The 12,153-nt window shown below is 41.2% G+C and overlaps 1 protein-coding gene across 1 annotated transcript in view; it reads left to right on the top strand.

Moving 5' to 3' along the window:
* The window catches only part of LOC126175353 (disks large-associated protein 2-like), a 271,135-nt gene that overhangs the window by 1,364 nt on the left and 257,618 nt on the right, over positions 1-12,153 (top strand). The gene's annotated exons all lie outside the window — the stretch shown is intronic.

The following is a 12,153-nucleotide window of genomic DNA, read 5'->3' as shown; positions in this document are numbered from 1 at the left end:
TTGTTTTCACCTAAGAATCTGTGATCAGCAGTCTTGAAGACTCTTTTGGCTATTGCGTGAGATATTCTACACATTTTTCAGTGCGTAATTTTTTTACAAATTCAGTAATGAAACAAACGAAAATTCTCTTTTTTATATTACCATTGAGAGAAGCTATGTATTTAATTATAGCGTCTTACTCTACAAAAAGGAAAGGAATTAAAGTAAGTATAAGCGTGTTTATTGAGGCATACAGCTGTGCAGTAATAAGGTATGTCTACAAGTGTTTAATTCTTGAGTTTATATGTCTTACGTAAATGTGCACGAAGTTTATGGTCGCTGTGTGCACGTATCACTTTAACTGGTTATTACCGCGTGTGTTTGAAGTGATTGCATCTTTTGAATTATTTCAGCATACCAGAATGGCCACTGTTGAGGGAATAGCCACCAACCAGAATCAGAGCACATCTGCCAGCCACGATCAGTCAGGACTGTTAAAAGTCGTTTTGCATATTTACGGTCGCATTATTGTACAGAGCTCGAAAAGACAGACAGAGAGGAGTAGCACAGGCATGGAGAAAGTGCATAAAACAAGTGTGTGGTGGTTCTCTCATCACTGTGCCATTTGTGCAAACTCATCCAAGTAAATCCGTACTAAGCTGTCAAAACAAGACACATTACTTCTGCCGAAGTTCCTAAATTCCTGTGCATCATTGGACCTGCTTCGTTAATGGCGTGTATATGTCCCTGCCTTCACCAGTTCTGCCCAGCCAGGGTTGAACACAATTCGTACTCCTAGTATTACATAGTCGTTCTGCCATACTAACGATTAGGTTAGCCACTGCCACGGCAAGAGCTGCATAGGTAATTGCGTCCCTCATGTCCACAATGCTGAGAAGCAAATTAATCACTTGCTTGTACCAGCATGACATAAAACGAACACTTTAATCCACAATTCTGTGTAATAATAAAGTACTTTCATTCTGACTACACAAGACAACAGTAACTGCTTAATAAATAGGAAATTATATCTCTCAGACGTTTCAGTGTCAGTAAATAGCAGCGTTACAAAAATGTGAACATTCACACTCAGTGACGTAAACAACCCTGGAGTTCTGACTATGTACGTTAGAGTTCGTGCAGACGTACACATTGTGTACCATAATAGCGTTGACAAAAAAGTTCGCCGTTGCAGATTTGTGGACTTGGGGTGCTGTAGTAGACTTGTATGCTATAGGTGTGTTGTGTAAGACCCGCTTTAATTGGGCAGCTATATAGGTCAATTTTAGTTCTCCATCCCACTGTACATGGTTTTTCGATAAGTATGTATTGTTATTTTTTTAGGATTTATTTTTGTGATTCTGGTCCCTGTACTTGAGCTATATATGTGAAGTCTGCAATAGTGGTCAATTCCAACATTTGTTATTTTTCGCAGTAGGATAGAGAGCAATTCAAAGAAATTAAATCGTTAATGAAATAACAACCCACAATACAGATCACGAATGATAACATGATATAAAAATGGCAATAGAAGTGCCATTAATAGCAAAAATTTTAAATCTTAAAAGGAAACACTTCTCAGACTTACTGCAAAAATATGAAAAACAGCAACACCTGGAATCGACAACTAGAATTAACCTATCTAGATCAATTCAAGTAACCAGTTTCTACGTTTGTTACTTTCCACATATTTTAGTTGGCCTGCATACTGATATTTTTTAATATTTTCATTTTTGAACCTGTTGTGAACAATAAAGAACATTGTAATCGGTGAGTAGATGTGATCCATGTACATGAATTCTACTTGTTGATTCTAAGTCTGTGACATAGTACAGTCAAATTAATGTAACCACCACCTACGTTCGACATCAACATGCAATTATAGCTCACAGACAGTAGGTGGTAGCACTGGCATTGGAGGGTATGTAAATTGTGCTGAGAAGATGTAGAAAACAGTGCAGTCATTATTGTAATGCAGAAGCGAAGTATTTATCTGACATTGGAAAGGTCATGATCATTGGCTGTCAGGCCTACTGTGGAAACAGTCCCGAATCTCCTAAATTTATAAACTGTTTGCATGCTTCTGTGGTTAAAGTATACAATACATTCCAAAATGGCGTGTCAAAATGGGTGCTGAGGCAACTGTAGTGCGCCATGGGACATAGATGACAGGAGTGAAAAATAGCTGGAGAGATGTGTAAGGGTGAATAGTCATGCAACTGTTGAGAAACTCACTACCCTGATGAACTAAGGTGCTACTGACAGTGACTCTTCAACGACTGTTCAGCCAATATGGGGTCTCTGTAGCAGGCTCCTGTTTCACATGCTCATGCTGACTGCTGTTCATCGACAACAAAGGCTGGAATATCCTAGTCAGTATCAGAAGTAGACGTCCACTGAGTGCGACAGGTGGCTTTTCCAGATGAATCATGTTTTATGCTCCATTGGACAGATCTCCACTGGCATGTACAGCAAGCATGACATATCCCAAAAGAAAACACCCTGCAATAATCGTTGGAGCATTATCGTCTGGGAAATGTTTTTGTGGCGTTCCATGGGTGATGTCATCATTGTGGAAGGCACAGTGGATCAACACAAGTATGCATCTACCTTTGGAACCATGTCTACCTCTATATACAGTTTATTTTTCTTTGACATGATGTCATTTACCAGCATGACAATGCAATGTGTCACACAGTACTCAATGTATATGCGTGGTTCAAAGACCACCAGGATGATTTTACTGTACTCCCCTCCCCATCAAACTCCTCAAGTTTAAACCCGATTGAGAATCTGTGGGACCACCTTGATTGGGCTGTTTGCACCATGGATCCTCAACTAAGAAACCTAGCACAGCTGGTTGTGCCATTGGTGTCAAAATTTCTCCACACCTCTGTCAGTACTTTTTAGAACTTCAGTGACTCTTCTTGCATGTCTTGCAGTGTATATATGAGTTTTTGCAATACATGTCTACAACATTTTCTTTCTGCATTTCAATTTTTGATATTGGTTTCTGTACTATGACAAGAAATAACGAACCTAGTTATCAGTAACTACAGTTGTCCTATATAGGCCAACTCCATTTTTCCACTCCAAGGTTTGCTTTTTATTACATTCTGAAGTAGTATAGAAAGCGATACCATACAATTAAATTTTTAATGAATTAGCAGTCCACACCTAATGAAAATTATGCATAATAACGGTTGTCAATTCAGCAAACAAAGTGATAGCATGTATGAATATTCTCAAAGAATGCACAGTACAGCCCTAGGGCAACAACAGTAGTACAGAAATTAACTCCAAAAACAGAAATCCTGTAACAAACCACAGCATACAACGACTCTGAAAACGTGAAAAATACTTACCTATTGAATCACTATATTGATCAGTTCTAGCTACTGATTCCAAGATTTGACAATTTCAGTGCAGAAAACAACATGAAAAACAGGGTTCTTGTAAAGAAGAATTACATACACATACTGCAGCAAAACTAAAAAGTTTATTATTTTTCGAAATAGTCCAGAAGGCAACAGGAAAATTATAAATCCTACAACAAACTACTGCATACATCTACTGTGTAGCCTTCTAGAATTTTCATGTGTGGTATGTGTATAAGTGTCGATTCCATGTTCCTTTATTACATCATTTTCATTGATGTTGACTTCTAATTCGTCAAGGATTTGACAGTATGGTATTGCTTCTTGTACTACAACAAAAAAATAATTAACAACTGTAATTGATCTGCACACATTGATTCTAATTACCGATCTACACACATCAAAAAAAGTTTAGCATCAACCCAGTTCCCAGAACTCCTGAAGATAGACACTGATTGTGGATATTGTGTCACAGACACAGTCCCTTTGCATGATGTTTGCTCTCCGCAAAGCTTTGGCAGGCATCCTCAATTTGAAAATGGCACCTGTCTTTTGTGAAAGACGCCTGTGACCGTTTGTGTGAGCATATATCACTGCACAAAATTTCTAAATTTCTGCTTATTGATTAGCTTTAAGTTGAAAGTTTGAATAACTTTATTGGAATGGTAACGGAAATATGGCTTTGCTGTGAGAAACCAAGCTACAAATTTTCTATAACAACAACATTATTTCCTAAAATTCATGAAAATACTTCTTAATCACTCATTTTACTTAATAGTACGATTATATGGAATACTGGCCCATCATCCATAATACAAAACTGAAATAGCAATATTATCCAACCTGACTATCTCTCCTAAGATGACTATAGGAGCTATCACGCAAAGCGTCCGTACTTACAACAGTCTCAGCAGAGAATGCCTAACTGTTCCCCTCACCTGGGGTCCACACATGGTGGCCAGAAGGGCTCAGAGAGTCTGCACAGCAGCTATTTGCCAACCTAATGGGGCCAACTAACACGTGGGGAACATGTCTCAGTCACACTCTACTTAATACAATGGTTGGCTAAGCTGCATCTCCACATTCACAGAACCCACACAAGACAGGCCACACATAAATCAGCGGACGACCCGCAGACTATACTAAGAGTGATAATGCAACATAATTCTGAATAATAAATCTTACATTGCTCTTCCATGAGTGTCGGGAGAGCACCAAGGTGTGTTCTGAGTGTAAGACTATTGTGTCAAGCCATGTAGCGGCTCACATGGAGCTGTTATGTAACCTTCCCCCTCTGGAAAAAAAATGAGCAGTAAATGTCCTTGCTTTGGAAGGGCACTTTCAAACAATTTTTCAATCACAGTGGCAAGAGCTCTGTCATGTAAATATGTGATTGATCACTAATTTTAAGTACATAGAATCCTAATCATCTAATATATAGAACATAATATATAGAAATTATTCACTATTAACAAATTATTCTCCTTAAGTGAATATCGACACAACCCTAACGCAGTAACATGTAGGCCTATACCCTTCTCAAATATCAATATCCAAAACATACATGATTTTACTTAGCATTTAAACTAAACACAAGTCATTTCATGTATTACCTAGGCCAAGCATTCCATTTTTAAATGTTATGTATGTGAGTGCAATTTTGAAATTATTAACAAAGACATGATCATCTTCTATATTTTGAACATTCGAAATCTCAAGAATCTTTCACATACTCGTGTACAAATACATAATTCTGATAAAACGTGCATACAAATCGATAATCGACTTTCAGGCACTCAAATTATAAATATATTTACGTAGGTGTCCTCCTTTGAAAAAAATCTGCAAGACAGAGGAAAACATAGAATCTTTAGACTTGCAAAATTCAAACATGATTACATAAAGTCGTTGAAATTCTTTTAAGTTTCATTACTGAACTTCGGATTTATGTGGTTAAGTCCTTTATTTAAGATTGGTCCGTATTCTTCTTTAATTAGAAAACAAAATATCAGTTTGAAATTAGTATTTCCTTTCCACTACAACAATTACAGATTTTAAGAAATCAGTCTTGTTATTAACCTAAGTACATTTCTGGAAAATTACATAAAGATAATAAGCGTATAAAATTAGTTATGCTGCAAAAGAAAACCACTCTCTACCTTTATTACATATGTGGCACTTTCGAGCACTTTTATTCACTTCACTATTGGGCTTGGGGTATTCGGAGGACATATGTGTTGGGCTTCTTGGTGGGCTGGGGGAGGAAATTTGTGCAGGTGTTAGGGACTGTAGACTGTCCCTCTGTCACGCCAATCAACTCCTTGCCTCTGGCCTCTCCCTCACGATTTGGCAGCAGCTCAACAGGACCTGCGGTGCCCCGTGTTTGCAGCCGCATCAGGACACGGCTGCCTGCGTTTCTGCGTCAGCTGACCATCGACATCCAGGGCAGGACAAACTCGACCCTGCTGTCATCACCTCTTGCTGTGTCGCGAATGCCTGGACTTGCCTGGCTGACGTCTCATACTAGTGTGTCCTTATCAGTAAGTGTTGTGCTGACAGCCACTACTCAGACATCACCCCCTCAGTTGCATCATTCCCTTTCCTTCCTCCTGCAAGTCCCACCGTGCCCAACTCAAGTGGTGAGTGTGACATGCCTCTTGATTCGGTACTGCAGACATTGTGGGTGTGGTGGTGTTACTGATGCTTCACGACTGGTGCCACGCACCTTGCTTCCACCTGTCCCTCTTCTCTCATTCATCCTGCCGCATTGCAATGCCTGATCTAGGGTAAGCCAAGCTCGCCTCTTGCGGGTGCTGCAGTTCTTCAATCCTGTATTTGGCAACAGCTGCCAAGCTGGCAGCGTGTCGCCTTACTGTTCGTCTGTACGGACTGCCTGTGACCCTCTTGATGTTTCTGTGTGACTCCTTCAGCATTGGGGAGCGTGTCGCCAGTCAGTGTGTGCGCTCAGTAGGTGTGGGTCGCTACCTCTTGCCACGTCCCTGTGTTGCTCGTGCTGTTCTCGACTGCCTGGAGTGGCTGCCGCTTCTGCCGGATGGGGGGAGGGGAGGGGGGAGGGCCCACGTTATCGCCTTCGGCGGCCGTGGGCATCGTTCGTCACTCAGGGAATTCCAGAGGCGGCACGCTCGCCCCATCCTCAACCACTAACCGCCTTCACCTGTGGCCTCCACTTTCTCCAGCTGCAAGCTGCTTCTTGATGGGAATCTGTGCTCAGGGGAACACTGTTCTCATTACACCCTTCATCATAATTTTTTAACATTTATCTCTTCATATTGTGCCTTATAGGTGTTAACTTTCAAATTATATTTACCATGGCTTGTGATTCAGCCGACTATTATGTAAACCAATACTCTATCACTAATTTACAATAGTCTCATTTCTTAATCATTCCCTCAATAGCTTTTCAACAGGGAATTTTTTTTACAACACTTAAAGGATTTTTACTTAATGGCAAATAAGAAATGAATTGAACTTTAATTCCATGAACTGTTTAGCGATCCTTTGTGTATCCTATCAGCACTACTTAGGAAGCTAGAATATCTAGTATGAAAAGAACCCTCTCATTTCTTTACACTCTCGTGTCATTCATGCTTCAAATTTCACATTCTTTTACACATTAACTTAACACACACAGAAAATCTTGACTAACTACGCAGAAAGCATTCCAGGTGACGTCACATTTTCCACATGCATAGCTGTTCATTTCAAGCTACTTTCACACGTAACAGAACATACAGAATTTCTACCATACATATTAAATGATTACAGGCTACATCAATGCTACATTAACAAATACAAACCATTGCCCCAAAGTACCCTCTTCAATGTCTACCATGCATTCTACAACCTTAATTTATATGGTAATTTACTCTTCTGGCCGGCCGCGGTGGCCGTGCGGTTCTGGCGCTGCAGTCGCAGGTTCGAATCCTGTCTCGGGCATGGATGTGTGTGATGTCCTCAGGTTAGTTAGGTTTAAGTAGTTCTAAGTTCTAGGGGACTGATGACCTAAGATGTTAAGTCCCATAGTGCTGAGAGCCATTTGAACCATTTTTACTCTTCTGGCTTCCTTATTTTTGTTTTTCCTTTTTTTGCCCCTGGCACGCTTCATGTGGCGTCTTGCTTCCTTCCTCTTTGCGCTGTTGAAGACTTATTTGCTGCAACATAAATTCGCTCCACAAATTTTCTTCTACAATTAAATCTTCCTGGTAAATCTTGTTCTCACCCTTTTGACTCTTTCAGAGACGACTTACATTGCCTTGTTGACAGTATACAATATAATACTAGGACACAAAATCTGTGAGTGATATTTAATATACAAAAAAAAAAAACCGCCATTGAGCTATAGTACAGCCGGCCAGTGTTGCCGTGCGGTTCTAAGTGCGTCAGTTTGGAACCGCGTGACCGCTACGGTCGCAGGTTCGAATCCTGCCTTGGGCATGGATGTGTGTGTGATGTCCTTAGGTTAGTTAGGTTTAAGTAGTTCTAAGTTCTAGGGGACTGATGACCTCAGTAGTTAAGTCCCATAGTGCTCAGAGCCATTTGAACCATTTTGAACCTATAGTACATAAATTGTACATTGATACACTGTTTGCTATTCTATGAGGAGCTTCACGTTGGATACATTATGCAGACCTCTCGATTTCTTTGTCCATAGGGTCTGTCTGGACTTCGATAGCGTTAGGGTGAGGGATATGGCACACTCAGTAAGGACCACTATAAAGGCTAAGGAATTTTTTTTTTCCAGATCCTTTTGCCCTTGTTTGATAGCTTGTGTGACTGAACCCACACCTTTTGTCCAATATAGAAGTCGATTTTTCGTACTTTCTTTTGGTGTGTCTTCTGCCTTATTTCGGCAGCACACTTGATGTTCTTCAAAGCTATGTCTATGATCTCCTTGTGTCGGAGTTTTCTTTCGTTTGGCCATGGTACCACTTCTTTGATTCAATTTGGGGGCTCGCTATTTTTCAGTACTAATACTGGTGGCAACATAGTTGATGCATTCGGCAACTTGTTCAGAATTTCTTGGAATGCCTTTATATGCACGTCCCACGTATTGTGTTTGCAGTAATAGTATAACCTACACAGCCACCCTAACTCTTTCATGATGCATTCTGCGGGTTTAGACGATGGGTGGAACATTGAGATAAAGTTCGCCTTCATTTTTCTCCGCTTTAACATCTGCAGTCAATGATGAGACCGGAATTGCGGCCTGTTGTCCGAGGTTACCCGTTTGACCAGCCCGACCTCTTGCACGAAATCGTTTAAGAATGCCGCCTCCACCGTTTTACCCGTTGCTCTCCTCAGCGGAGTAAAGCAGACAAATTTTGATGTTAGCTCCACAGCTACGAAAACGTACATGTAGCCAGACTTTGTCTGAGTTATTGGCCCGAACAAGTCCACCGCCGTGAGTTTTCGCAACCTGTTTGGAATTATCGGGTACATCGGAACGGCGAAAGATATGGTCAGTGGCTTGGTCCTTTGACTCGGCTTACACACTCTGATTACCCGTTGTATTCTTTTTAGCATATTATTAAAATAGCACGCCTCGCGTAGCTTCTGAAAGCTCTTCTGTGCCCCGAAATGACCAAAGCTTAGGTGGATGTACCATACTAGTTTATTGATCATTTCGTCAGGTATTACCATTAGCCATTGCGGGACTTCTATGCTCCGTTTCCGGAAAAGAATCCCGTTTTCTACCCTATAATATTGCCGAATGGCAGCTTGATTTCTGTCCCTCCACTTTTCCTTCACGTCTTTGAGTATGGGGTCCTAGCCTTGTTCGCGACCGACGTTCTTTAGTGACATTGTCACAAAGCTATCGGAGGTGACTTTTTCAGATACAAAATGCTGAAATTGTTTCCGCCTGGGTCACCCTCTACTCTATGTCTTAGACCCGAGAGAGAGCGTCTGCAACAGGTTCTTTTCCCCTGGTATATACTCGATTGTAAAGTTATATTCTTGTAGGTAAAGAGCCGAGTGAGATAACCTGCCGTGGGCCAATTTTGCCGACATCAGGAATTGTAGTGCCTGATGGTTGGTAAATACCTTCGTGTTCCTTCCGTATAAGAAGAATCTAAATTTACTGAATGCCCTGACAACTGACAGATCCTCGAGTTTCGTGACCGAGTAGTTTCTTTCTGCTTGCGACTGCACTTTGCTCGCGAAAGAAACGGGCTTCCAGGTCGATGAATCGTTAGCATCTTCTCCTTGAAACAGAGCCGCACCAATGCCGTTCGCCGAACTGTCCGTCATGTGGTAGAAGTCGCGACTCAAGTCTGGATGTGCGAGAATAGTTGCATTTACTAATGGTCAAATGTTTTTTATTCATCTTTGATCACAATATCAATTATTTTGAAGATGACCGGTTTCAGCCATAATGACCATCCTCAGATCTTTTCTACTAATGCCTCCTTCAACATTTCGAATTAGTCCTGTGCTTGAGTGTCCCAATACCAAATCGTATTCTTTCCTGTTAGTGCGCTGAGACGTGGCGTGGCCAGCAGGGTTAAGTTCATAAATTTCTTGAAATTTCTTCGTTGTTGGATTTGGAAATTCAGCAATCGCTTTAATTCTCTCAGGGTCGGGTTGTATCACCAAAACTATGTGATCTAGAAACTTTACTCTATTATGCCCAAATTGAGGTTTATCTAGGTTCACTGTTATACTGGATCGTTCAAAAGCGTCTAATAAATGGTTCAACACCTCATTGTGTTCTTCCAGGATTTTTCTGCTATTAGCACATTGTCAATGTATAATGTAATTCTCTCATGTAGGTCCTCAGGAAGGATGCTTTTCAGGTCTCGTATGAACGCTGCCGCCGAAACATTCAGTCCGAACGGACGCTGTTTAAATTGGTAGCAGTTCCCATAACACAACGCGTTTGACTAAGTCCTGCTCGAGCATCTTCACGACCTCTACCCTCACCTTTTGTTTCTGTGCTAATGGAATGGAGTACGGCTTCACGAAAAACTTTTTATGTTCCCATACTTAGAACTTGTATTCAAAGCAAGTTATCGCAAGTATTGTAACAAGGCCGGTGCCATTCCAAAGTACCATTATCCATGATGGCGGCCTTGACGTCAGAGACATTATGAACTGTTTTGATAACACCGCCACCATTCCAAAGCATCGTTATTCGACAACAACAAGGTTGCACGCAGTGTATCCAGCACGTGTTGCCTCTCTAGTCTTTATTACCGTAGCGAGGTGTGTGAGAGAGAGAGAGAGTTAGCGCTATCTCTCTCTATGTCACAACCCCGCACCTACATACACGCGCTAGGCAGGACCTATATAAATCAGTGCACGGCCCACCTCACTCTCACACTGCTCGTATACTTCATTCGTCCAGTACTTGTCACGTCTTCGTAATTAAACGTGTAAAAATGAAACGATCACGAACCGCCAGTGACAGCAGCAGCAGCAGCAAACGTGCTCACTTGGACGAAGTTCCCTCGTGGTTCTCGTCTGTGTCCCACTCATCGTCAGCTGGCCAGTCACCGCCACAAAGTGTAACTGCACTCACTAAGAATACGATATTTTATATGTGATTACTTATTGCCTAAGCCACTTCCTCTTACGTCATCACGTACAATACATTATAATTATTTTACAGAAATACATTTCTTAAACAAAATTTTCATAAAAAAATTATAAAAACAAACATGATGGTCTGTTCCTGTGGATAAAATAAACGTTTATTAATTTAGTCATCCCATCACCACATGGTCTCTAACTAATAATTTCTCTATTTCTACTTTCTACAGTTGATGTCAACATGCTACTACTACATGCCGTGACCTCTTATAGTAAACTCCTTTCCCTGGCGTCGCTCAGTTGCTGCTATTATCTGTGAACAATTAAAAACATTTGTTGCACATTATTGTAGGTTACTGTAACTCCGAATTTCTCCGATACCCCTTTGATGTTGTGCTTGTTTGACTGGTTATCGCATTGGTCTTCCGCTCCTAGTCTGCTTCTGTCTGTAACGGTAGGCTCAATTCAACGTCATGCTTATCTGTTGAACAAAACAAGAGTTAGTTTTGCACGTTACAGCAAGTAAAAATCAGTGACAGTGGTCAAGGTTCATAGCTGGACCTGAGAGTATCTATCTTTTGTGGTGACCTTCATTATCATCCTTTAAACTGACTGGCGTGTTGTTTTAGCGTCTCTGCTTAACTCAAATAGTTAAGCCCAGACTCGGCTAGCGTCGCTAATACGTCTCTACAACACTCCTACGGCCCAAGTCATCAATAAGCTCTGTCGATCACGCTATTGCGTGCGACCAGCCACCTGATTTACGTCTTTCTATGACGGCTCAAAACTCGCCTTTTCACACAACATCCTCATCGCACCCATTACGAATTATCCATGTTTGGTGCATCCCTATCGCCTAATTTCGATTCACTGGCCACCGGCTAATCGTTTTGATCACCGTACTCACACTATCAACACAATTGAGATTACAGGTGCGTCTCTAACACTACTGCGTCGGACAGACCACCTCATAATTATCACCCGAAACATCCACAATCGCCATATGCCGATAACGCAACGGGTGGATCCTGAACACTACCGCATCGGACATCATACCCTGCACTCGTCTCAAGAAACGCAACACATTCGGTGGGACGCAATATTCACCTACCACATCACAACACGCTCAACACACCCCAAATCCATCCACCACAGATCCAGATTTTGTCCTGAAAGTTCTCCTGTCCAATAGCCTTGCCATAAAATTTTGTATACGAAGTTATCTACATAAGATAACCCCTTCTAT

This window comes from Schistocerca cancellata, chromosome 3, assembly GCF_023864275.1.
Source record: "Schistocerca cancellata isolate TAMUIC-IGC-003103 chromosome 3, iqSchCanc2.1, whole genome shotgun sequence".
Classification (NCBI taxonomy): domain Eukaryota; kingdom Metazoa; phylum Arthropoda; class Insecta; order Orthoptera; family Acrididae; genus Schistocerca; species Schistocerca cancellata.
Note: the sequence above shows the minus strand (reverse complement) of the source record. Positions and strands in the feature narration are given on the sequence as shown.